The sequence below is a fragment of the Carassius auratus genome, unplaced genomic scaffold (assembly GCF_003368295.1).
Source record: "Carassius auratus strain Wakin unplaced genomic scaffold, ASM336829v1 scaf_tig00215316, whole genome shotgun sequence".
Taxonomy (NCBI): Eukaryota; Metazoa; Chordata; class Actinopteri; order Cypriniformes; family Cyprinidae; genus Carassius; species Carassius auratus.
The window spans coordinates 2639740-2666250 of record NW_020528035.1 but is presented as its reverse complement, the minus strand read 5'-3'; the positions used below and the strand labels follow the sequence as shown (position 1 = coordinate 2666250).

The following is a 26511-nucleotide window of genomic DNA, read 5'->3' as shown; positions in this document are numbered from 1 at the left end:
TGGCGCCCCTATGGATGAGTATTTAGCATTAGCATTTTCCTATGCCGCCTACGCCGTGGGCCGGCCCTGAGCAGTGACATCACGTACCTACATCAAGTATGTGTCTACTGTGCTTGTGCACAGTGATGTAAGGTATGTCTATAACATGCATGCGCATTACCGTGGTGAAAGCGCATGTATGTGTAATTTGTATTGCGTGATGACATAAGTTGTTTCGAGTCGTGTGTGACGTGACACATCATTACAACGCATGCACATACTTAACAGAATACCTTAATAAAATGTTGAAGTATTAAAGAATATTAAGGTGGAAAAAAAGAAGAGAAAAACAATATAATACAGCAAACCGCACATATAGGCTACATTATTGCAACAATGTTTCACCTGAAGTAAAATTTTACGGAATTACAGCATTTATTCTTTAATATCTGTATAGTATTTTATTTACAATATAATAACATTCTGTTTCATTTTACTTCACTGTGTATTTTGTAATATTATAGCCTACTATTATGGCACCTTATATATTTCTTCTTGAGCTATTCAAGATTAAAAGATAAAAAGCAGTCATCAACTCTAGTGGTGCAGATAGTAAAATGTGTGTTGTTCACAATTTGATGCAATCAACCGGGATTCGAATCTGTCCAATTATTTTTTTTTCTTCTCCCTTTTCAAATGTCAAATCACATCAGAAAAGCATTTATTTTCAATAAAAATGAAGGAAATAATCAAAAAGTTATGAGGGAGGGCTTTATTGCCCTAATAAGGTGCCATCCATTTAATAATTAATATTAAATTATATCAATAAGTTATTGCATACTGTTTTATAATGTACTATATATATATATATATATATATATATATATATATATATATATATATATATATATATATATATATATATATATATATATATTATAATGTATTTTTATAATGTATTCAATTATCTCTTCCTTCTCTGCTAATGTCTCCACTGCTAAAAGGACATACTACCATAACAAAATGAACAATTCGTCTAATTCTCACATTCTTAAAAAAAAAAAAAAAAAAAAAAAAAATTCTCGCTCGTCATTAACATATCCTTCCACACTGGTGTTTTTCCCTCATCATTTAGACAGGCTTGTATAACTCCACTAATTAAGAAACCCACCCTCAACCCATCTTTTTTAGAGAACTACAGACAAGTTTCCCTTCTTTCTTTCAATGCAAAAACACTTGAACGAGTTCAACCAAGTCTCTGCCTTTATCACACAGAACAACCTCCTTGACAGCAACTAATCTGGTTTCAGAAGTGGACATTCAACTGAGACCGTCTTGCTCTCATTTGTTAAAGCCATTAGACCGGCAAGAGCGGAATCCAAATCTTCTATACTTATCTTGCTTGATCTGTCCGCTGCTTTTAACATGGTTAATCACCAGATCCTCATGTCAAACCTACTGACACAGGGCATCTCAGGAACCACACGCCAGTGGTTTGAGTCTTACCTCTCAGATAGGTCCTTTAAAGTATCTTGGAGAGGTGAGGTGTCCAAGTCACAACATCTAACTACTGGGGAACCTCAGGGATCATTTCTTGGACCACTTCTCTTCTCTGTCTACATGGCATCTTTAGGTTCTGTCATTCAGAAACATGGATTTTCATACCACTGCTATACTGATGACACTCAACTCTACCTCTCATTCCATCCTGATTATCTGACGTTAGCGGCTCACATCTCAGCTTGTCTAACAGACATTTCTTACTAGATGAAGGACCATTACATTTAACTCAACCTTGTCAAGACAGAACTGCTTGTTGTTCCAGCAAACTCATCGTTTCATCAAAATTGCACCATCAAGTTAGGCACATCAACCATAACTCTTTCAAAAACAGCCAGAAACCTTGGAGTTATGATTGATGTTTAGCTAACTTTCTCAGACCACACTGCTAAAACTGTCCGGTCCTGCAGATTTGCTTTATTCAGCATTTAGAAGACATGAAGGCCCTTTCTTTTGGAACATGCTGAACAACTCTTTGTTCAAGCTTTTCTTCTTTCCAGGCTGGACTATTGCAATGCTCTCTTGGCAGGTCTTCCAGCCAGTTCTATCAAACCTTTACAATTAATCCAGAATGTGGCAGTTAGACTTTTTTTTTTTTTTTTTAATGAACCGAAAAAGAATACACATCACACATCTTTTTACCAATTTGCACTGGCTACCAATAGCTGCTCGCATAAAATTGAAGGCATTGATGTTCGTGTACAAAACCACCACTGGATCTGCACCCCTTTGCCTAAATTCATTACTTCAGACGCATGTGCCCTCTAGAAGCTTGCGTTCTGCAAGTGACTTATATATCATTGCTCTTTTGTTGTTTTTGATTGCTTCAATTGTCCTCATTTGTAAGTCGCTTTGGATAAAAGTGTCAGCTAAATGACTAAATGTAAATGTAATGTAAGAGGTGCAGATAATTGCCACTATTTACAATTAGTATAAATAGCAGAAAATCCTGCTATTTTAACAGTGTAAATATAATCTATAGTGGCAAATAGCCACTGCCTTTCTTATTTTAATTTTACCTCTGCCATGTTTCTTGTTTATTTATTTATTAAGTATATGTTTTATTTTGCTTTGCCAATTTTTTGCATGTGAAATATATAAGCCAATAAAGTAGTTTTAAGTTCAATTGAAAACATAAAGTATATTTTCAGTGTCTGCATCCCATTTTATGCATGGTGCCTAAAAAAAAAAAAAAGAACCAAACCAGAAAATATAATTCTATATCCAAATATAGATTAAGACTATAGACATGACACAAGAAAGAAAAAAAAAAAAAATCTACTCATTCTGAATTTCACCTCCATCACTGATAAAACAATCAAACAAGCTGTAGCCCTCAAATTCTTTGAATGAATAAAACCCATGCAGTACTCCTGCCATTCCCCACACACCCAGGTGGGCAGTCTTTAAATATCTCACTTCACTGTAGGCACTGGGTCAGTGAACATGGCACCCTGAACTCTGGTTGTATTGTGCAGAAAATGCACTCCAGTTCATGACATCTAATTCACATAAACGAACAAACAATATTAAAGCAATATTAAATAAATTTGAAGAAAAGCAGAAGAGCCATACAACAAAAATATTTTTAATATATTTTTAAATATCACAGGATGGTGTTATAAAAAGTATTATTTGCTTTGTCTGTAAAGTACCTAAGATACTTAACTTATAACCAGCATTAACATCAACTAAATTATTAAAGTTTGTCAAGTCAAAATTTAGGTTGGCTTGGCTTGAGAAAGCATAGCCTGAAAGTTTTAAGACTTTTTGAATTTGAAAATTTGACAGTTGAGGGCAATACAATCTATCAGAGAGAAAAATAATAATAATAACAAATAAAACAGATAGTTGAGAGGAGACAGACAGAAAGATGAAAAGAGACAGACACTCATACTATTTACAGTACTCACTACATGGTAAAGAGTTAAAGAACTATCTAGCCACATGAAGTGGGCCTCTCCTCTGAATTTCATCACACTGACAACGTCCCTAAAAGTCATATGAAATCACATGAAGGTAAATTTAACAGGTAAGACTTTACAATGTGTCATTGAGAAACCCCTAGTTAATGTATTAATTAGCATGAACTAACAATGGACAATACATCTGTAACAGTACATATTAATCTTTGATAATGTTACTTAAAGAAAAAGGTTAGAAATACGATTTTTTTTTTTTTTTTTTTTTTTTTTTGCATGCAACCATCAATGCCATTCCTTATATTAATAAAGTCTTTCTGCTCTATTTTAAGACATCTTTAAAGGCTAATATTTTGACGAAATTTAAAGACCAGCACTTCGAATACTCTATCATAAAACATGTCATAAATGTTTGAAATCACATACATTTGCAATGGCACTCTATGATTATGACCAAAGCATCCTTACAATTAAAATCCATTAACACAAACGCAGATTTAAAAATGCCACCGAATCTCAAATCCACCATACCTTTCAAACATCTGGAAGTGAATGAACCTGGACATGCGCATTAACGCCAGTCACTATGGCGCACACGCGTATTTATGGTAAATACCTGTATGTAATGTCTCCACGTTACTGCGTATGCATTTTATAGACATACCTTACGTGACATGCACGGTAAACAGATAAGTGACGTACATATGTCACAGTGCTACAGTCTGCAGCGAGGAGTAGCCTACTTGTGAATGGGAAGAGTTTTGGCATCTTTGACAAAATTCCTCTTACCTAATAAAGTTGTTGAAGTCTCTATTAAAATTATCCATAATTGTTACCCAATTAATTATAAACTTGCTAAATCTAACAATAGTATTTGACCCAATTGCTCCTTTTGCCTTCAGTATGAAGAAACGATCAACCACTTGTTTTGGGACTGTACTTACTGTATTGTCTACTGGATTGATTTTTCCAGTTTTGTTAAAATATATTTATATTCAAACTTTAGTTTAACCCCCAAAATTGTGTTTTTTGGTTATTCTTTGAATTTAGACCCTTCTCACTGTAAACCGATTATTAATTTATTGCTTTATCTTGCTGAATTTTTCATTCATAAGTGTACATTTTCAAATAAAACTCCCTATGAAAACTCTTTAAGAAACTCTAATAATTCTATTGCATGTAAGACTGTTTCATGGTGTAAGTTGTAGAAGCTAACATAGTTTGCTTTTGGAGTATTGTTTGTAACCCTCATTGTCTTTTTTCATTATTTTATATTTTTAATTGGATTTGTTGTTGTTTTTTTATTGCATAAAAAGTAGCCTACTTGTGGGGTGTATTTATGTCTTGCTTCCCTGTTTTTGGATGTTTGTGCAAGTTTGTAAAAAAACTAAATATATAATAATTATTATTATTATTATTATATACCACCCCAGTCTAGGGGATGGGAGGGAGTAATAAAGAAAATGGAGGAAAAATGGGAGTTTTTTCCCCCCTTCTACTGAATCACACAACCACACAAGTAACGTGAAAACAGAATAGAATTTATTAAACACAAGGAAGCAAATATAACTTCAGGAGGGGTCCAGGCCAACATAAAACCTACTAACTCCCAAAAACAAACCTAACTAACCTACAAAATAAAAAGAAAACAAAATACAAAAGATTACCCTAACTCCCTAACTGATCTTAAACAGGAGAAAAAGTATAATCAAAATAAATAGCAGCCACCTCCCTACAGCTTCTCATGAAAACTAAAGAAAACAAAAATAAACCTTTGTTCTAACAACAAAAGAAAATAACTCACGTTTGGGCTGAATAAATCCTCCCACAAGAGGACCACTAGAAATTCATCAACAAACTTCTAATCACAACAAAATCAGCTACAAACTCTAGTGACATCAGCAGAAGGTACTCTCGCTCCAAATTCCCACCTCCAGACATCGCAACTCTGTCTTTTATCTTCAAGCATTTCCTCTTGTGGGCCAATCAGGATAGGGCAGTCATCAGAAGAATCATCCACTAATTGGTCTTCACCTGTTAGTCCTTGTCAGCACTTGAGAGGGCGAGAGAAAAGAACACACAAGGCACATACACAAGAGACAGTCCCAATTAAGTAGGCCCTGGGACGTAACATATTATTATTATTATTATTGTTGATGTTGTCGATAATTTCGACTAATCATTTCAGCCCTACTGTGAGTAAAACTTTATGCTCATTGGTCAGATTGCACAGAGAGAAATCATTCTAATATTCTGATTTGCTGCTCAAGAAAACATTCTGATTATTATCAGTGTGGAAAACAGTTGTGCTTTTTCACTTTTTTTTTTTTTTTTTTGTGGAAACCATGAGATATTAAATTGTTGAGGATTAGAACAGAAAGTAATAAATAAATAAATAAATAAATAAATATTTTGTTTGTTTGTTTTTAATATCTAAACTTTCGACCATAATGAGTATTGATTCCCGCTCTAACTGATCATCTTGTGATCATCAGGTGATCTTAGGCTGATTATTTTGGTGTGGATTTGTAAATGATTGCCATTTTTCAATATGCTGAAATAAAGCAAGGTATAAAATGCAGCAGATTATGTAACAAATGAGCCAGGTGTTCCTCACTGTGTTCATCAAGCAATTGGAAGGATGGTGCACAAACACCAACAACCCAGCAGACGTAGTTTTTACCCTTTGAAATGTTAATTGTAAGATGACATTTGACATTTCTACAAAATAATAATTTACAGGCACATAGTCATTCAGTCATAATTGAATTCACTGTGGTCAGTTTATCTTTTAATTACATTTCGATCGTATTTATTGAATTAGTTTTTAAAGTCCCAGGTGTCTGTGAAACGCATTTCTTCCATTATGTGCGTTTGCGACGGTAAAGCATTTGGTCACACTGCAGGCACACAAATGAGCTGGAATTTGGGCTTTGAAAGGCTCTTTTCAAAGCGCACCAAGCTGAAATACTTCCAACATGTTCTTTCATTGACATTCGCTGCTGCTCTGATGATAAGAAAAATGACCATGTCTCTGAATGCCAGTGAATCACTAAAAGGCCTGCTAGCACGCCTTATTGTAGTGTTTATTTTGAGACGAGGCATCATGTGACATTATCATATTTACTGGCGGGAAATTGCGTATGCAAGTGGGGGAGATCGCTTTCTGTTGATAGTATCTCAGATGCGCCTTTGAGGGGGAGGACTTTTGTCAATTCTGTATAAGACATCAAAATCCAGCATGCAAAGTAGCTCTAACTGTATTAATATTTGGAAATTAAGCATTTTCCTTCACACGCTATCAGTGTTATCCCAACAGGAGGTCACAGAACAAATCTCAGAGCAGTTATCCTCAATAAACAGTGTTTTCTCAGTAAAACACCATATCTGTGATCTCCATGGGTTTGATTGCCTCCGTGTCTTCTTCGATCCTGACTGCAGAAAAAAAGGACGGCCATTAGATTTAGAGTTAATCTGCTCAAGTGCACTCTGGGATTTATTCAGCAGCAGCGCGTGACTTGAACGGCCCTCATCCACTCACCTGAGCGAGGAGGCATAAAGAGGATTATCAAAATCCTGTTATTAAATATTGATAATAATGCTGTGATGTCTCCCATAGCTGATAAGCTCTTCTCATATCTCTTGGGAGTGTTTAAGCTTATAAGTGTTGATGGGTAGCTTTTTCTCTTCACTTCTGAATCACATCGGTGACAGAAAATATAGTTCAGTCCAATTAAAATGCAGTGATTTACCAATGTTTGCACATTTCTATGCTTACTGGAGAAGCAGTAAGTATTAGCTTAGCAAGATGCTAACACCAAACTTTATGGGAAACATGCAGTGCAGCTTAAGTGTGCTTCATAAGGAGAGTTACATAGAGTTGAATCAGTGATCAGTCAATGCTGCTTTAGGGGCCATTGAACAAATTATATGTTCCTGTGTTTAATTTGCAAATGTAAAAGTGCAGATTTTAGTGCAAAAACAAGGGAGGATGGATGGATTGACCAGTTGCCATGACTTACTGATATTATCATGTACTGACACAAATTTGTTGCTCATTGTTAATTAATGTGTAGATAGAGACATATGTTTCTAAATAGCACCAGATTAGGGTTATTTGACCTGTAAAATATTTAAATAGAAAACAATTCTGTGAAACTGTAATACTATTTAATAATATTAAAATGTTTGATGTACTTCTGATCAAATAAATGCAGCCTTGGTGAGTAGAAGAGACTTATTTAAAGACCATTAAACCATAGATAGCCAGCTAGCTTGATAGCTGGATAGACAGACAAACAGACAGATAGACAGTCAGACAGAGAGATTCTGTCTGGACATTTCTACTATGCCTTTTAAGACTGAGCAGCTGGACCAAGTGTGCTTGATTGGGGGGTTGGAGCTAAAATCAGCAGGAACAGGACTGGGAACCCCTGCCATGAACAAAACAAAACAAAGTTATACAGTACAAGTTATACAGTATTCTGTGTGAATGGCCCTCAGAAGGTAGCAAGCCATAAACAGAGTGTGTGAGAAAGGTAACAAGGTTGTAAAATGTAGCAGAAGTGGACTTTCCTCTCAGTCTCTATCTGGATTATTGAAGCATCTATGCACAGGCTCAATGTTAATTTTCTGCTGAGGCTTATCTGAATGTGTCATTTGACAGAGTACAAAATAAACCAAAATAAAACTTTCTGTAATGTTTGTTTGCTCCTCTATAATTAGACGGGCTCCTTGTGTGTGTGTGTCCTCATCCCTCTGTGTTTTCATGTTATCAGGCATGTGTTGGGCTCCAGATAGGTGGGCCATTTTAGACAGTTTCTTTGCTTTGCTTCGGACTTGTGCGCTATCAGCTGCGAACACATGGACACAGAGGGCATTACTAGTGACTTTTACCCAGCAGGTGGTCAACAGCCGCTAGACATGCTGAAAGTTATAGCTGTGGCTGATAACTGCCATTTGCTGTGAAGGTCTTCATTGCTTCCTTCCCCATATAATAAATATTCAGCTGTGATGGGCCTGAGATTTGCCTGCCGGACATAAATGTCACTGTTGTGATAAAATATACATAAACTTTATGCTGGTGATGTTGTAAGGAGCGTTTAGTGCTGGAATTATTGGGGTTGTGACGGGTCATTGCGGACTACAGAGGAGACGACAGCGCTGGGCTGAGAATAGATTTCTTCTCCCGTAAGTATGAGTAGCATGACTCATTTTTAGAGGAACGCCTGTGGCTACACTCTGCTGTACCGAGTCTTTACTCATTTTGTCTGCTGTTTTTTTTTTTTTTTTTTTCAGCAACTCTGGAGAAAATATTGATAGATATACCAGAGCTGAATTGGATTCTTAGGAGCCACATTCAAGGTCTCTGTTTCTTTTATTACAGGGCTTTCTGGAAGACGTGTTTGATGAATTGACAGTCGCGTTATTGTGCGATCAGATCTTTGTGTGATTCTGAGCTGTGGGATCGACCGCTCTCCCGGGCCAGGGAATTTCTAGTTTCATGTCTCTCATATCACTCCTCAGTCTTTTTTTCTGCTCACATAATGCAATCTTTAACTGTCAAATCAATATTTCACATCCATTTATTTATTTATGTAGATGAATATTTAGCTCAACCCAATCACCCTTCCAGGGTTAATTTGGAGATTATGATCAGCTGACTATACATTAATGTTCTTCTCATATTTCAAAGGAAATTATCTGTATGTATTAGACATGCAGTTATGAGCTCATAATAATGGAAACAATACATACTGTAACTTTTAACAACATATGGCTACCATTCAAAATTTAAATAAATCTCATATGATACTTCCTTAAAGTAGCGTAGACAGATTTATTTATTTATTTATGAAAGAAGCTTTGTTTACACATCAATACTGCATTTATTTGACAAAAAAAATAAAAAAAAATAAATATATATATATATATATATATATATATATATATATATATATATATATATATATATACAGTATTGTTCAAAATAATAGCAGTACAATGTGACTAACCAGAATAATCAAGGTTTTTAGTATATTTTTTATTGCTACGTGGCAAACAAGTTACCAGTAGGTTCAGTAGATTGTCAGAAAACAAACAAGACCCAGCATTCATGATATGCACGCTCTTAAGGCTGTGCAATTGGGCAATTAGTTGAAAGGGGTGTGTTCAAAAAAATAGCAGTGTCTACCTTTGACTGTACAAACTCAAAACTATTTTGTACAAACATTTTTTTTTTTCTGGGATTTAGCAATCCTGTGAATCACTAAACTAATATTTAGTTGTATGACCACATTTTTTTAAAACTGCTTGACATCTGTGTGGCATGGAGTCAACCAACTTGTGGCACCTCTCAGCTGTTATTCCACTCCATGATTCTTTAACAACATTCCACAATTCATTCACATTTCTTGGTTTTGCTTCAGAAACAGCATTTTTGATATCACCCCACAAGTTCTCAATTGGATTAAGGTCTGGAGATTGGGCTGGCCACTCCATAACATTAATTTTGTTGGTTTGGAACCAAGACTTTGCCCGTTTACTAGTGTGTTTTGGGTCATTGTCTTGTTGAAACAACCATTTCAAGGGCATGTCCTCTTCAGCATAGGGCAACATGACCTCTTCAAGTATTTTAATATATGCAAACTGATCCATGATCCCTGGTATGCGATAAATAGGCCCAACACCATAGTAGGAGAAACATGCCCATATCATGATGCTTGCACCTCCATGCTTCACTGTCTTCACTGTGTACTGTGGCTTGAATTCAGAGTTTGGGGGTCGTCTCACAAACTGCCTGTGGCCCTTGGACCCAAAAAGAACAATTTTACTCTCATCAGTCCACAAAATGTTCCTCCATTTCTCTTTAGGCCAGTTGATGTGTTCTTTGGCAAATTGTAACCTCTTCTGCACATGCCTTTTTTTTAACAGAGGGACTTTGCGGGGGATTCTTGAAAATAGATTAGCTTCACACAGACGTCTTCTAACTGTCACAGTACTTACAGGTAACTCCAGACTGTCTTTGATCATCCTGGAGGTGATCATTGGCTGAGCCTTTGCCATTCTGGTTATTCTTCTATCCATTTTGATGGTTGTCTTCCGTTTTCTTCCACGTCTCTCTGGTTTTGCTCTCCATTTTAAGGCATTGGAGATCATTTTAGCTGAACAGCCTATCATTTTTTGCACCTCTTTATAGGTTTTCCCCTCTCTAATCAACTTTTTAATCAAAGTACGCTGTTCTTCTGAACAATGTCTTGAACGACCCATTTTCCTCAGCTTTCAAATGCATGTTCAACAAGTGTTGGCTTCATCCTTAAATAGGGGCTACCTGATTCACACCTGTTTCTTCACAAAATTGATGACCTCAGTGATTGAATGCCACACTGCTATTTTTTTGAACACACACCTTTCAACTAATTCAACTAATTGCCCAATTGCACAGCCTTAAGAGCGTGCATATCATGAATGCTGGGTCTCATTTGTTTTCTGAGAATCTACTGAACCTACTGGTAACTTGTTTGCCACGTAGCAATAAAAAATATACTAAAAACCTTGATTATTCTGGTTAGTCACATTGTACTGCTATTATTTTGAACAAGACTGTATATATATATATATATATATATATATATACAAAAAATAATTAAAATAATAATAATACTAATAATAGAAATACTGTGAAATATCCTTCAAGTTTTTCTGCTATGATTATTTGTATTATTTCTTATCAAATTTGAAAGCAATTGAGCCGCTAATGTAATTGCAAATCTATTTTATATAATTTTTTGTTATACATTTTAAAGATTCAGAATTTTGTTTTCATCAGTGCACTCTTGCTAATGCATGCCTTCATTAATTTACATTTAGAAGACGCCTTTATCCAAAGTGACTTACAAATAAGGACAATGGAAACAATAAAAAACAGCAAAAGAGTAATGATATACAAGTGCTATAACAAGTCTTAGTCAGCTTAACTCAGTACACATAGCAAGGGCTTTTTAAATAATGTAATAAATAAAAAGATAGAATAGAAAAATAATAGAGCAAGCTAGTGTAAGAGGTCTTTTCCGAATTCAAACCAATTCAATAAAATCTTGGTTAAGGTATAAATTGAACATTTATGTTCAAAAGAAGATGAAACAATTGTGTGTGTGTGTGTATGTGTTTTTGTAGCATACTAATAACGTACTGATATGCAATATTATTTATAATCGTATATATCACTAGACAAAATAGATATTGAGGAATTGGTACTTAGTATCTGCCATATAAATTTGAGTCTTTAAAAACAAACTTGTTATTTGCCAATTGCCTCTATATATGAATAAGCAAAAAAGAAGACTCATACACATATGCTCAAACAATAAGCATTGACATGATTGGGTCGTTGTGGGGAGATGCGCTCAGGCTCTCTTTTATTGATTTCTGTCAGAAAAGCCACCAAAGATTTATAAGCGTTCAGATGAACAGTACTCCTGCTCCTCTCACCCACCATGCTCACTGGCTCCTGGAAGTTTTTCTTAATTGACTTTCTTCCAATCTGTAGAAACAATTAGCTAATAACTTCAAAGTAGAATTTACATACTCTGTTTTGTTGGTTTTGATTTAGGAGCGTTGTTCGCATAAACAGAGCCATTAATTTGTTTACTGTAATCACACAGTAAAATCTGCCCATTTCTTATCTGTTGACACAAATGGTAGCGATTACAACAGCCGAATCATTGTTCAAACAGTGTTAATCTTCATCCTGCGTGGTTGTGCAGCGAGACAGACTTCCCCCAAATGCTCCTGATTGTAATTCGTCTCCAGTCGGTCTGGGAGCCTCAGAGGTCTGTTAAGAGAGCAGACGGAGAGCTTTTAGCTCATTTTTGCAGTCGGGAAACTGGAGGAAGCGTGTGCGTCGCTACCGAGCCCTGAAGCTGCTCCCGTCGCCCAGCTGCAGGATCCTGGAGGTCTTCTTTTCTATCTTTACATCTGTCATTCAGATACATGTTTCAGGCTTTGGTTACTGTGCTCGGGGCTAGCCAGAGGCTCGGGTTACCCTTAATGTGAGCTGGACTGTGTGCGTGTGTGTGTGTGTGTGTGTGTGTGTGTGTGTGACTGCTGGGTATCGGAAATCCACGAATGCTCCTCAAATTCGAAGGGGCTTGCTTTTAAAGGAATGGAATAAATTTAACATTCTGTGCAACACAAAATCAGAAGTTTAGCAGAGTGCATCATAATGCATCATAATGGGGACAAAATAACGCCATAATTTTGGTCTGTTTCTCACTCAAAGCTATCGTATGACTTTGTATGATTTTGGACTTGGAATGGCAGATGATGCTGATGTTTTAGAGCAGGGTGGCTGTATATATGATACCACACTGTAAATTTAAAGATAAACCTGTTTTGTGATTTTTCAATTATGCTAGTTAAATTTATTTAGATTATTTAGTGAGTGTTTTAGAAGAATATTTTTTTACTTCCTTAGTTCCTGTTATAACAGGAGCACTCTGGACATTCTGCAGAAATTGCATATTTATGTTTCTCAAATGAAAGAAAGACAGAAAATCATTCAGGTTTGGAATGACAAGGGAGTGAGTAAATGATCAGGGTGAGGTATCCCTTAAAGAAGCAGACTTGTTACATTCTGTAGGCTGGTCTGTTTACATGAAATATTTAATGCAGAAATGAAGGGTCTCTTTCAGAGAAAATATTTGTTTCATTCTGGGAAATAATACTGACAAATCACTTGTCATCGGGGCAACATAATAACATCCAGATATAATAAGTTCAGCCTTAAAAGCATCTGTAATACAATTAATTATCTGAAGCTAAAGCATATAGTTTTATATGTATAAAGCACTTCTGGGAAAATCTCTGTATTGCAGGACAAAAGCCAGTTGAGAGATTGATGATACACATAGTTTGGATATGAAACCACCATTTATCTGCAGTTTTTGAAGAATGTTAATGATGTTCCACTTCATCTGAAGCAACAGTGAGACAGAAGCCCTGTAAGTAAATAAATAAACAAATTTCTGTTGTCTGAACATCAGCTGTAATCAAAACCATGTCTGTAGCAACACTTTGACACTTTGCCACCATAAAATCTGCACGACTCTGGGGAAGAAGTTGAATGCCCTATGCTTACGAAGACATTTGGGCCAATTAAGGCTCTCCTTACGGAGTTAAGTCTCACAATCTAACACAGGTCTGACACTCAAACTCTGCTGATGGGTGAGGAAAAGAGTGCCAACAGAGCATCTAATGCTAGATTGGCATCTGAATGCTATTTGAGGGTCTGCTTCCCAGACAGCTCTTCCAGCCACTTTGAGTCTGGAGGTGCGACCTCACTGTCAGCACTTCAGCGTTTCAGCACTGGACAGCTCCCGCCATTGCCAGCCTCTCTTGTGTTCCACACTAGGAACGGATAATTAGCCACAGAGCAGATGAACGGGAGTACAGCAAAACTGACAGTGTGCCTGTCTGTTTCTGCAACAAATTTTGAATGGTTTTGATGGATCTACTTATCCTCAGTTTTGCAATGGCTTGAAGGGCTGATGTTAGCTGGAGTTTGTACAGACTCATCTTTTTTGTTTGTATTCAGACATTTTAGTCGCTTTTGATTAAAGATAGATTATAGCAGCCTTGTGTCTTGCTGCCATTCTTCTGAATATATTGGCTATTTTTAATGTAGATATTTGGCTTTTTTATTGAAATACCTTTCACTTTAAAGAATTGACATTATTTTTGCCCATATACAGAATATTATTTAATATTCATTTAAATAATAATGAAAACATATGTATGGTATGTGTGGACTGGATGCACACAGAAGAGTTCATATTCATATTGTATTCAATGTACTGTATGTAAAGTTAGTGTTACCAGATTTTTATTTGAGCAAATATGATTCCTAGTGTGCACAGGCTTACCAGATTGAAAGTGCACTATTGTTTATAATGTTTACTCCTTATTATGTTTTTAACAATTACTTTTTTGGGGGGAAAAAATTATAATACTATAGTAGGATTAAAGAATTAAGAAAGTTGATATATTATTAAGTTTAACTGTTCATTGTACAGATTTTGTTTATAAGTACTTTTGTTTCATACTTTATATGTTAGGTGGCCTTAACGTCTATATACTAACATTAAAAACCTATAGACAACAACTTTACTCTGTAACTACATGTGGTGCTAGAAAATAACCATATTTACTGCAAATAAATCTCCAATATGGTGAGGTTTAGAAGTAAAAGTAGGGATAGTATTAGAATTATAAGGGTTATAGTTATAAGGTTTTGGAGTAAGAGTTAAGGTTACAGTTAGGGATAAATTTAACAGTATACACATTTGCACGTAAATGCAAGTACTTTAAATGCAATTGCAAAAATTTCATTTCAAATAGTTAACCATGTAACCTAGTGAAGAAATACTATAATAAAATCTATTTGAAATTTATTTAATTTGTGTTAAGTATACTACAAATAGGTTTACATATTTATTTACAACTATACAAAAGCAGTGCTGAAGTCCAACTACAGATAAACTGAAGTACATTCGATTTAACTAAAGTGGAAATATTGCAAATATTAGAGTTGGGTCCGAGTCCACCTTTGTCGAGTACGAGTCAAGACCAAGTCCACAAACATCGAGTCCAAGTCCGAGTCCGAGTCCAAAAGGGGCCGAGTTGGACTCAAGTCCGAGTCCTTAAAGGCAGAGTCCGAGTCGAGTCCGCCCGAGTCCATAAAGTAATTAAATTAAAAAAGATTATAAATTGGTATTGTAAATTTTTACATTCTATTAATATTTTAACCTTTCAACCCATTAAACCAATGGCAATATAAAAATGTAATTAAAAAAATACCACTGTTACATCTAGTCATTGCCATTGGACATTTCTATTTTATATCAACAGAACTAGTTTCCTATCAAAAATTCCTATCTAATCTGTATATTGTAGATTATGTATGGGCCAAAGGGGTTTTCAGCGAAGTTGGACAATAATTAAGACTCTAAAGACTCTATGTTTAATAGGAATAAGGGATGATTTATGAAATATCTGTACTGTATTTATAGTTAATGATGACAGATTCACAAATTGAGTTTGTAGTAAACAGAACATGAACACGAGTAGAGCAGTTGATGAAACTGAACTGTAGCGCGATTCTCGTTCTCGAGTCAAGAACCGGTTGCATCGGTTTTCAGATCATCAGTACACTGAACCGAAAACCGTTTCTTTCGGACGGGTCCGATTCGAGAACCGAGGAGCTGATGATACTGCACATTCGTGATTCAGCGTGAAGCCAACTGACTCACAGCGCGTCTGAACCGAACTGATTCTTTTGGTGATTGATTCTGAACAGATTCTGTGCTAATGTTATGAGTGCGGGTAATCCGAGGGCTTGAATGAAGGGCAATCTGACAACGTAAGTTCATTTAATAACAAATGCAACGCAATGGATTATGTATAGTAAGTGAATCATGGTTTCTGCGTTGATGACACCTAATTTACTTTATATCTTCAAGACTTAAATCCTCGTATGCACATTATTGCTGTTAATGTATTTGGGTGTGTTGTTGCAAAACTTAATTGTAAACTTTTCATGATTATGAGGTTTTTAACTGACTGAAGTTATGATTAGTGACTTTATATATTTGAATGTTTGATAGACTTGACGCCATAACGTCAAACCGTCCGAAAGAACCGGTTCGCGGAAAAGAATCGAACTTCCCATCACTAATCCACATTGATATCCAGTGAGTGATGCGTGTGTTTCGTCTGCAAGCATGAGATGATATGCCACGTACTGCTGCCTGCCGGTGTGGTGCAGTAAAATGACAGAAGGGGAGACATTCATTAATTTATCATCTCAAATTTATGCTGGTTTTATTGTTACACATGACGCGGACTCGACTGTACTCGGAATATTTTCCGAGTCCAAAATGTTCAAGTCCGTGTCAAGTCCGAGTACAAATTCACCCAAGTGCGTGACAAGTCCGAGTTCATTCAAAATTGGACTCGAGTCCGGACTCGAGTCCGAGTCCAAGTTCGAGTACCCCAACTCTAGCAAATATACTTTAGGTTCACTTTAAATACATTGCTCTTAAAACCATTATTATTCAAAGATCCTACAATCATCATCAAGAGTGACGTTAAAACACATGCTAAGCTTAATATTAAGAAATGTGCATTGTACTTAAGTTGTACTCCAGATAAGGTTTAATTATAACTTTTATATCAGAAAATATATGTCAGTAAATAAATATATGAATAGATTTGAATTATACTTAGTGTGATATATATATATATATATATATATATATATATATATATATATATATATATATATATATATATATATATATATATATAATTTTTTTTTATTATTATTATTATTATTTTTTTTAAGATTTAAACTTTTTTACTAGGGTAAAGTGTGAAAAAGGATCAAGTGTGACCTGATTTAAAATGGATTTGTAACAACAATGAGTTTTACGTAGTAATTAACTCAAATGATATATAGGGAATTTGAATAATTATTCAGGAATTTGATTAATATATATCTCAGATGGCAGTTACATTAAATTGTATTGATTATGAAAAATAGCTCAATTGCCCATACCAATACTAATCACAGGGCACTGTAATTTACTCATTAATATGTCAATATTCCATTCTTCATATCAGTTGTTGTGATATCTCTTACTGTAAAATACTGCAAATCAAACAGTGGATTGTCCAGCAAGCCAGATTGACCTATCAATTTTCAATAAAGATATCACTTTTTATAATTCTAGGAAAAATATTCTCTGGCCACGAAAACATTATCCTATCATTATGATAAATTTAGTTTCTAAATTTAAAGCTTGTAGCTAAAGACCAAAACCTTTCAGTGACTCGTAATGTGAGTGGGGTGGAGTCCAAGCCAATCATGGATATATGGGTTTTTAATAATTCAACTAATAATACATCAAACTACAAATCACACAGAGTAAATATGCATACGAAAATACAGACAATAAACATTTACAAGACATAACGGAATCCAAATAAAAGAGAGAGAGAGAGAGCGAGAGAGCGAGAGAGAGAGAGAGAGAGAGAGAGAGAGAAATGGAGAAAGCGAGAGAGATCACAGAATGAGCTCAGGTATGAAAATCAGTCAGTAACCTTTTTGGAAGCCAACAACGATCAGATCATAGCAACACTTTAAAGCAGCATTTAAATCTCCATAGAAAACGATACTTGCATGGGCAACTTGATACGGGCCTTGTTCGGTCGACCCTTATAGATTGAGATGGTTCTCGCCCCTTTTTGCGTAAACAGCCAATGAACATCCGCGATCTAAAGTGGAGGGAAAGTTCCTTTGTCTCGGTGGAGACAACCCCCTGATGATTTAGGGCTTGTCCGATTTCATCAGGAATATTAAAGCAAGTTCATTATTCCAGATTAAATACATTTTTCATTACTTTGCTCTAGATAAATGGGTCTGTCAAAGCATGACGATTACCCAGATACCAGACAGTACATGTATATAAGTGATAGAAACACGAAGTTACATTCAAATGTAAAATAACACACATTTAAAGATTAACACACGCTAATAAATTGCAGATAGTCCCAATTTATATGGGAAACATCTCAAAGCACCAACAAAAACAATACTATATACTTTTAGACTACGTCTGAGTACATTTTACCATTCTTTTTGTAAGAGATAGCGTTCCTGTCCTGTTTCCCAGTGGGGTCATAAAGTTTTACGACCTGGTCAGGAGTGGGGTTACAGAACATGACTATTTGAGAGCCTTAAAATGAGGAGAAACATTTCCAATTTATAAGTCAGCAACTTTAACCATTTACACAGGATTAACCATTTTTATGCAATACACAAACATTCAAAATACATATTAATAAAATTATGAAGATACAGAACCTTAAGAAAGGTTTGTTTGTGTGTGTGTGTGTGCTTGTGTGTGTGTTCAGAAATGTGGGGGTTTTCATGTCCCCTTTGAGGCTCGCCCACATGACTCTGGAATTTCTTAATAGGTGTAATAACTGTCACTCAAGGCAGGATGTGTTAGAGTCAGGATTCATTAATATGGAACAGATGGCTGAAATACCATCAGCTCATTAGTGTTACAGATTCATCTTCAAATAAGTTTTAGTAAATAAAATTAGTGTGATATATTAAATCAGTTACTGGCCACTTTACTGTTACCACTGGTCATCAAAAAATCCATATCTTTTTAACAATAAACAAGATCGATATGTGATATAAATACTACTAATTAACAAACACGTGACTTTGTAATCACAATCCAAAAAGACAGAATATACTTTGTAGTATATACGGTTGATATCTATCTGGTGGTCAGTTAACAGACTGTAGGCAGACTGAAAAAATATCTGAGAAACGTCTGAGGAAGAGACTGCGGTCAACTCGCACTCTGATACTGAGAGCTACTTGACTTTAGACCTGCCGCTAACTTTTACCCTCAGCCGCCCACAACATGCTGAGATGCTCCAGAGTTTGGCTGCTTAAGCCTGCAGAGTACTGCGCTTCACTCTTCAGCCTCTTCAAAGCTGCTTTAAGCTCAAAGATACAGAGCCATTTGTTTCCACTATCCACTGGAACTGCCTTTGCTAAAATGCTGCCTGTCTCTATTTATTATGCAGGTATAAAAACAGCAGCCTATGGTGCACTCTGCAGGGTCAACGCTGAGCTGGTTAGCCAGCGCTAATGCCAGCGGGAAATAAAACGCCTTTCTAATAACGACTGACAGGGACCATCTATTTTGTTCATGTGATACAGCCACACGGGCCGACCGAATCCCGCTCGATATGCTCGCTTCCCGTTCATGATGAAAACACAACACTCAGTTGGCAGATCCGGGCAGAGCCAGGGATTCTCGATATATTCACATCAGCTTTATTGCTGTGGATATATTCTTTATTTTTTCATACAAGGCATGAATGTTTTATTGGAAAATGCCTGTTATTTTACAAGGTTCTCCAAGGAAACTGTGGTATTTATGTGGCAATGCTACATATTTATACTTGCTGAAACTAATCTGGTTTGTCCTAGAATGTGTGCTGTTGTAGATCATCTGTAAATCATGCATTTGTAGGAATGAGATAAAGAAAAGGCTGTTTGGCTATGTTTTGCATTATGTCTATAGTAAGAAATCTTTAGTGATTCCAAAACTTTGAGCTCAGATTATTTATTTTTTCTTACTGTTTCACCTTTGAAAGGGGTCCTATTATGCTTTTTTCCCTTTTTTCAGCTTCTGTTAGTCTGTAATGTTGCTGTTTGGGCACTTCAGTCCACTTCAAAGGAGACATTTTATTTAACAGAAATAACCTTTCAAAAAGTACAACAAATGACTGATTTTTCGGGGTATTGTGATATCAAAAATACTGACAAATGGGATGAGACCTGGTTGAGCTGCATTGTCGGAGATACACTAGCTTTCCCAAAGCAGATGGACATAGAGTGGTTACAATCATCTCGGTTTAAATTACGCTCAGATTTATTTAATTTTGACACAAAATTTACACTGAAGCTCTCATGCAGCTATGGTAAGGGCATGATATTTTCTAACAAGGCCCTGAGTGGTGCCAATCACAACACACACTGGCCCAGCTAACCAATCACAGCACATTTCGTATTTCAGAAGGTGGGCTTTCATTTGATGCAGGAACTATTCAAATCGTTCATGCCAGACTAGGAAGAGAGGCGTTGAAATAAAGAAAAATGTGTGATGATATGTTTATTGAACCAACTAGTATGAGAATCCTGTTCTAGTACATTTCCCAAAACAAAATCAAGACTTTGCAAAAGAGCATAATAGGACCCCTTTAAGAAACTTGTGATAATTATACATTCATTTCTGCAAAATGACGTCTTATTATATGTTTAGTACATGTAAATTAAGGTCAAATGTATATAAATGATTACAATTATGATTAATTACAATTATTTATATGAGTTGCCAGTAGTAACTGTAGCAGAATTAAATCGCCATCAACTAATCTGTTCGTCCAGCGAACATTTAGTCTAATTTCATATAAACTCTAAGAAAGGATATTTTCGTGGCCAAAGAAAACAAACTTCTTACAGTAGCTTAATAATGCATCAGCACAAGTAGCAAGGATCGTAAATGGACAAGTAATGTGCAAGCCAGAATCAGAAACTCATGTCATTTGTGCACAAGAGTTTTATTAACTAAACACTAACGCAAACTAGTCTAACAAACAAACAAACAAACATACATACACTCACGCGTACAAACAAAATGAAAGCAAATTGGATGAATGAAGCCATAGAGAAAACCAGAGAATGAAACCAGAGAATGCTATGGAAAGAGTCAGTTAACCACTTGAGTAAAACCATCAGTGCGGTTTTTGAATGGGGTCTACAGCTTATACTAAACCTCTTTTTCGTTTAGTTAAATGTATGATCCTTGCATTGTCATGGCCTGGATCGTGCGTCTGAATGCAATTCTCAGATGAAAGTCTCAAAAGTTATTTTTTCTATCAGTCTGTTTTGGATTTTCTAAACATTTGTACATCCACAGTTGTTCATATGTAAATGGCAGGTTTAGGTTTACAGCTGTGGGTCTGTCCAAACATCTAAAAATATCTGTGTGCTAGCATTACTTTACGTACAGTTATACTTCCAGAGAGCTCATACTAAAATATTAAGGCTGTTTTAGTGACACCTGCCTCTTCTTGCGTGTGTGGGCTGGTTAAGGGAATGAAGTATGATTAAGAGCGAGTTTGGCATTCGTGTGTCTGGATGAGGGCTCAGGCAGCAGGAAGCCTCACTGCTGGAGGAGGCTTTACTGTAGGAGGGCTGGTTTTCTCTCGTGTAAAGCGTGTGTGAGTATGTGCTTCACTGGGCCGCAGGGGTTCGTCCCTCACACCCCACTGATACCTGCTGCTGTGGCTCCTGTTTGCCAGAACACCTGACATGTGTTTCTACAGGAAGGTTTAGCCTGCTTATCTTTAGATGACTGAAAATTGGAGGTTATCTGAAATGACCTCGCAATGATGCTATAGCTTATCTAGTATTAAATCTCTTGTGTAAGATGAAACAAGAAATACATATTAGCATGTTTTTTTTTTTTTTTTTTTAAGTATTCTAGCACACTTCTTATGTACACAAATAACATGAAAAATCATGTAAAGAATTAAATCAAAATATATTATAGTTTAAATTAATATTAGATGCAATTAGATGAACTTAAGAGTGCATTTGACACATTTACAACCCCAATTCCAGAAAAGTAGGGGCGTTTTGAAAAATGCGATAAAATCAGAAATCTGTGATTAAGTTTTCCCTGACCGACATACAGTAAATGCATTTTGTAAATATGAACGCATTTAGCTTTTGATGGCTACAACACATTCCAAAAAAGTTGGGACAGAGACAAGATAAAAGTGAAAATGTAATAGAATATCCACATTAAACAGTTTTGAAACAGTTCAAACCAGGCAGGTGAACCGGTAATGTGTCAAGGTATTGTGTTTGGGTATAAAAGGAGCATCTCAGTCTTTGCAAGCAAAGCTGGATCATGGCTCATTCCTTTGTGACAAATTTCATGAGAGAAGTGTCAAACAAATAAAAAATCACATTTTGCAATACTAAGTTGCAAATAATGTCGGTCTTTCAACAAGTACCATACATCATTTATTGAAAACATTCAGGGAATCCCGAAAAAAAAAACAAAAAAAAAAAACAAAAAAAAAAAAAAATACATGTAGGGCAGGGCAGGAAAGCTCATTTGAATTTGCTTGACCATTGAGCTCTCAGATGGCATTGCAAAAGAAACCGTCATGCTGCAGTGTGAAATATAGCCACATGGACTCAGGAGTACTTCAGAAAACTGCTGTCACTTAACACAGTCTGCTGCTGCATCAGAAAATTCAACTTGAATATCTGTTATTTTTGGAGAAAACTGTACATCAATTCTATGCAGCGATGCTGCTGGGTTCTCTGGGCCAGAGCTCATCTCAGATAGTCAAAAAGACAGCGAAAATGTGTGCTGTACTCAGATGAGTCCACATTTCAACTTGTCTCCAGTCCAAAAGACCAGAGGGACCGTCCAGACTTTCATTAGTGACAGGAGCAAAAGCAAACGTCTGTCATGGTGTGGGGGTGCCATGGAGGCATATATTGAAATTGTACAGAGATAAACACTGCCATCAAGATGATGTCTTTCATGGGAAGTCTATGGTTATTAGATCAAGACAATGTCAGCTCTTTTTCTGAATGTGCTACAACAGGATGGTTTTGTGTAGAGACAGGGTGAATTTGTTAGTGTGGCCTACCTGCAGACCAGATCTGTCTCTATTTGAAAATGTATGACCAGTCTTGAAAAGGAAAATCAGACAACAACGATCACAGACTGCTGAGCTTCTGAAGTCTTGTGTCAAGCGAGACTGGACAACATTTTTGCTTGCAAAACTTTAACACTTACCATATTTTTCCGGACTATAAGTCACACTTTTTTCATAGTTTGGCTGCAACTTATAGTCAGGTGTGACCTATTTATCAAAATTAATTTGACATGAACCAAGAGAAATGACCCAAGAGAAAACATTATCGTCTACAGCCGCGAGAGGGCACTCCTGTAGTCTACCACTGAGCTGCATAGAGCGCCCTCTCGCGGCTGTAGATGGTAATGTATTCTCTTGGATCTTGGTTCTAAATAAATGCGACTTATAGTCCAGTGCGACTTATACATGTTTTTTTCCTCATCATGACGTATTTTTGAACTGATGCGACTTATACTCAGGTGCGACTTATAGTCCAAAAAATACGGTAGTATCCTCAATTCCAAATTGATGTGACACAGTATTACAGTTTTTTTCAGTCGCTAACAAGCATTTGTCCAAGCAGTTTTCACATTTTCAAAACTCTAAACACAATTAGCACAGCATCTGTCTATTGTGGCCATACCATTCACACATTTCATGTCGTTTTCACACAACATGGAGTCATTGAACACATTTCCACAATGCTTACATTTTCTGAACAGACAAGCTATACCTCCCAACTAAATTATGGATTGTTTTTGTAGTATTTACAAATGTTAACACACAATAGCAAAAACAATGTTCCAAACCTTAGATACAGTATAAAAACCTCTGCTTCTGCGATGATATCAGTTCAAAAACAATTTATCTTAGCTGATTTATTTTGTGTAAATTGGGCAAACCACAACTGATTCCAATCTGGCTTAGACTCAATGGCAGGGGTTATATTTTTCTATTACATTGACACTTATACAATACAGTATTTCACAATTGCTAAAACACATTTCTTGAAACCTTCACCCATATTCTCAAAACTTTAAACACAAAACCCATTCTTTAAACTACATTCACAAAACCCCTGACTCTTCTGGCAAAATCAAACACTGCTTTCAAAACATAAACACAGCCAGTCAATATATAACACTCATCAGCATTCATTAGACACTACATCAAAAAATTGACAACACAGCGTCCAGAGGATGTAGTTACAGATTTTTTTTTTTTTTTTTTTTTTTTTTGCATATAGAAACTATTGTTACATACAGAAACAATAGTAATGGACATCACATTCATATGTAAATTGTATTATAAATCTTTTTTTTTCCATTGACAAACTGATGTACTATATCAAATGTCAAATTAGAAAAACAATACATTTACCTGTTCTCTTCTCTGAATGTCCTGATTATGGTGGCCACAGTTGTCCTTTTACTCTTCATCTTCGTCCACCACCTCTTACACGAACTCTTCCTCCTCTTCCTCCTCTTCCTCTCACATTGTTTCCATCCATCGTGGTATCAACACTCAACGTACCTGGGCCACCTGTACTGGCTTATATTCTAGATTTGGTCACATCATTAAAAACAAGTGTGAACAGTTTTGAGTTGTTGTGTGTAAACGATGACAGTTGTGTTGTAGTTGTGTTGAACATTTGTCACATGTATTTACCATTTTGCAACACAGTGCAAAATGTGTTTTAGTGAGTAAGAATGTGTTTAGAGTTTTGCAAAAAGAGTGGATGAGATTTGCAAACAGTGTCTTAACTACCTGAACTTGTTTAAGATTTTGCCTACACAGTGATTGATTCGACAAATGGGTTTAGGCCACTGAGCATTGGGTTCAGAGAATGGGGTTTAGTGTTTTAGCAGTTGTGAAATACTGTAAAAGGAGGACTTTGAAGAGTGATATTTTTGGAAACAGAAACAGAAAAAGACAAACACTGTAATGTATGGATGAGGAAGAGTAAGAGCAAGGGGCCAAGTGAGAGGAGCAGGAGCAGTGAGAGATGCAGTGAGAGATGCAGTGAGAGATGCAGTGAGAGGAGCAGTGAGAGGTGCAGGAGCAGTGAGAGGAGCAGTGAGAGGAGCAGTGAGAGGAGCACGAGCAGTGAGAGATGCAGTGAGAGGAGCAGTGAGAGATGCAGTGAGAGGAGCAGGAGCAGTGAGAGATGCAGTGAGAGGAGCAGTGAGAGATGCAGTGAGAGGAGCAGTGAGAGGTGCGGGAGCAGTGAGAGGAGCATTGAGAGGAGCAGGAGCAGTGAGAGATGCAGTGAGAGATGCAGTGAAAGGAGCAGTGAGAGGTGCAGGAGCAGTGAGAGGAGCAGTGAGAGGAGCAGTGAGAGATGCAGTGAGAGGAGCAGTGAGAGGTGCGGGAGCAGTGAGAGGAGCATTGAGAGGAGCAGGAGCAGTGAGAGATGCAGTGAAAGGAGCAGTGAGAGGTGCAGGAGCAGTGAGAGGTGCAGGAGCAGTGAGAGGAGCAGTGAGAGGAGCAGGAGCAGTGAGAGGAGAAGTGAGAGGTGCAGGAGCAGTGAGAGGTGCAGGAGCAGTGAGAGGATCAGTGAGAGGAGCAGTGAGTGGAGCAGGAGCAGTGAGAGGTGCAGGAGCAGTGAGAGGTGCAGTGAAAGATGCAGTGAGAGATGTAGTGAGAGGAGCAGTGAGAGGTGCAGGAGCAGTGAGAGGAGCAGTGAGAGGAGCAGTGAGAGGAGCACGAGCAGTGAGAGATGCAGTGAGAGGAGCAGTGAGAGATGCAGTGAGAGGAGCAGGAGCAGTGAGAGATGCAGTGAGAGGAGCAGTGAGAGATGCAGTGAGAGGAGCAGTGAGAGGTGCGGGAGCAGTGAGAGGAGCATTGAGAGGAGCAGGAGCAGTGAGAGATGCAGTGAGAGATGCAGTGAAAGGAGCAGTGAGAGGTGCAGGAGCAGTGAGAGGAGCAGTGAGAGGAGCAGTGAGAGGAGCAGTGAGAGGAGCAGGAGCAGTGAGAGGAGCAGTGAGAGGTGCAGGAGCAGTGAGAGGTGCAGGAGCAGTGAGAGGATCAGTGAGAGGAGCAGTGAGTGGAGCAGGAGCAGTGAGAGGTGCAGGAGCAGTGAGAGGTGCAGTGAAAGATGGAGTGAGAGGAGCAGTGAGAGGTGCAGGAGCAGTGAGAGGTGCAGGAGCAGTGAGAGGAGCAGTGAGAGGTGCAGGAGCAGTGAGAGGTGCAGGAGCAATGAGAGGAGCAGGAGCAGTGAGAGGAGCAGTGAGAGGAGCAGGAGCAGTGAGAGGAGCAGTGAGAGACTGTTTTTATTTGTTTTTATCTGGTTTTAATGCTTTTGAATGTGAACATTACTGTACATTTGGACATACAGTTCCTAACCAATAATTTTTTTGTAAAACAGTGAATTGCATGTTTTGCATGCAAATACCTGTAAAACTGAGACTGAAAAGTCTATGCAGTTTTTGTAATGTCAACAATAGCCAGTATTTTGAAACCTGGTGTACTTTGATTGACTGCATGTACCTTTTGAGGTGAAAACAAGTGCTATTCTTTGACAGAATAATTTAATTTTGAGTCAGATTTCCAGTGTTTTGGTAAAGTTGGTGTGTGCAGAGAAAGATGTGTTCTATTTTGAAATTAAGATTTAGTATATATTTAACAAAATGTGTTTTTGAGAAGAAAATTATCCATTTGGCTAATTGTGTTTTGTAGGTGTTAGTCTGTGTTAAGAGTTTAGAAAAAGTATCTGAAGTATGGTTAAGCGCTTGTTAGC

The 26511-nt window shown here is 36.9% G+C and overlaps 1 protein-coding gene across 2 annotated transcripts in view; it reads left to right on the top strand.

Moving 5' to 3' along the window:
• LOC113094240 (astrotactin-2-like) overlaps window positions 1-26511 on the top strand; it is a 500635-nt gene that overhangs the window by 33760 nt on the left and 440364 nt on the right. Inside the window, exon 1 of one of the 2 annotated variants that reach the window (XM_026259927.1) lies at window positions 12351-12415. The exons of the other annotated variant lie outside the window; for it this stretch is intronic. The gene's annotated coding sequence lies outside the window, so the exon portion shown is untranslated. Of the gene's footprint in view, window positions 1-12350; window positions 12416-26511 lie in introns of those variants that run through there. 2 annotated transcript variants of the gene reach the window in all.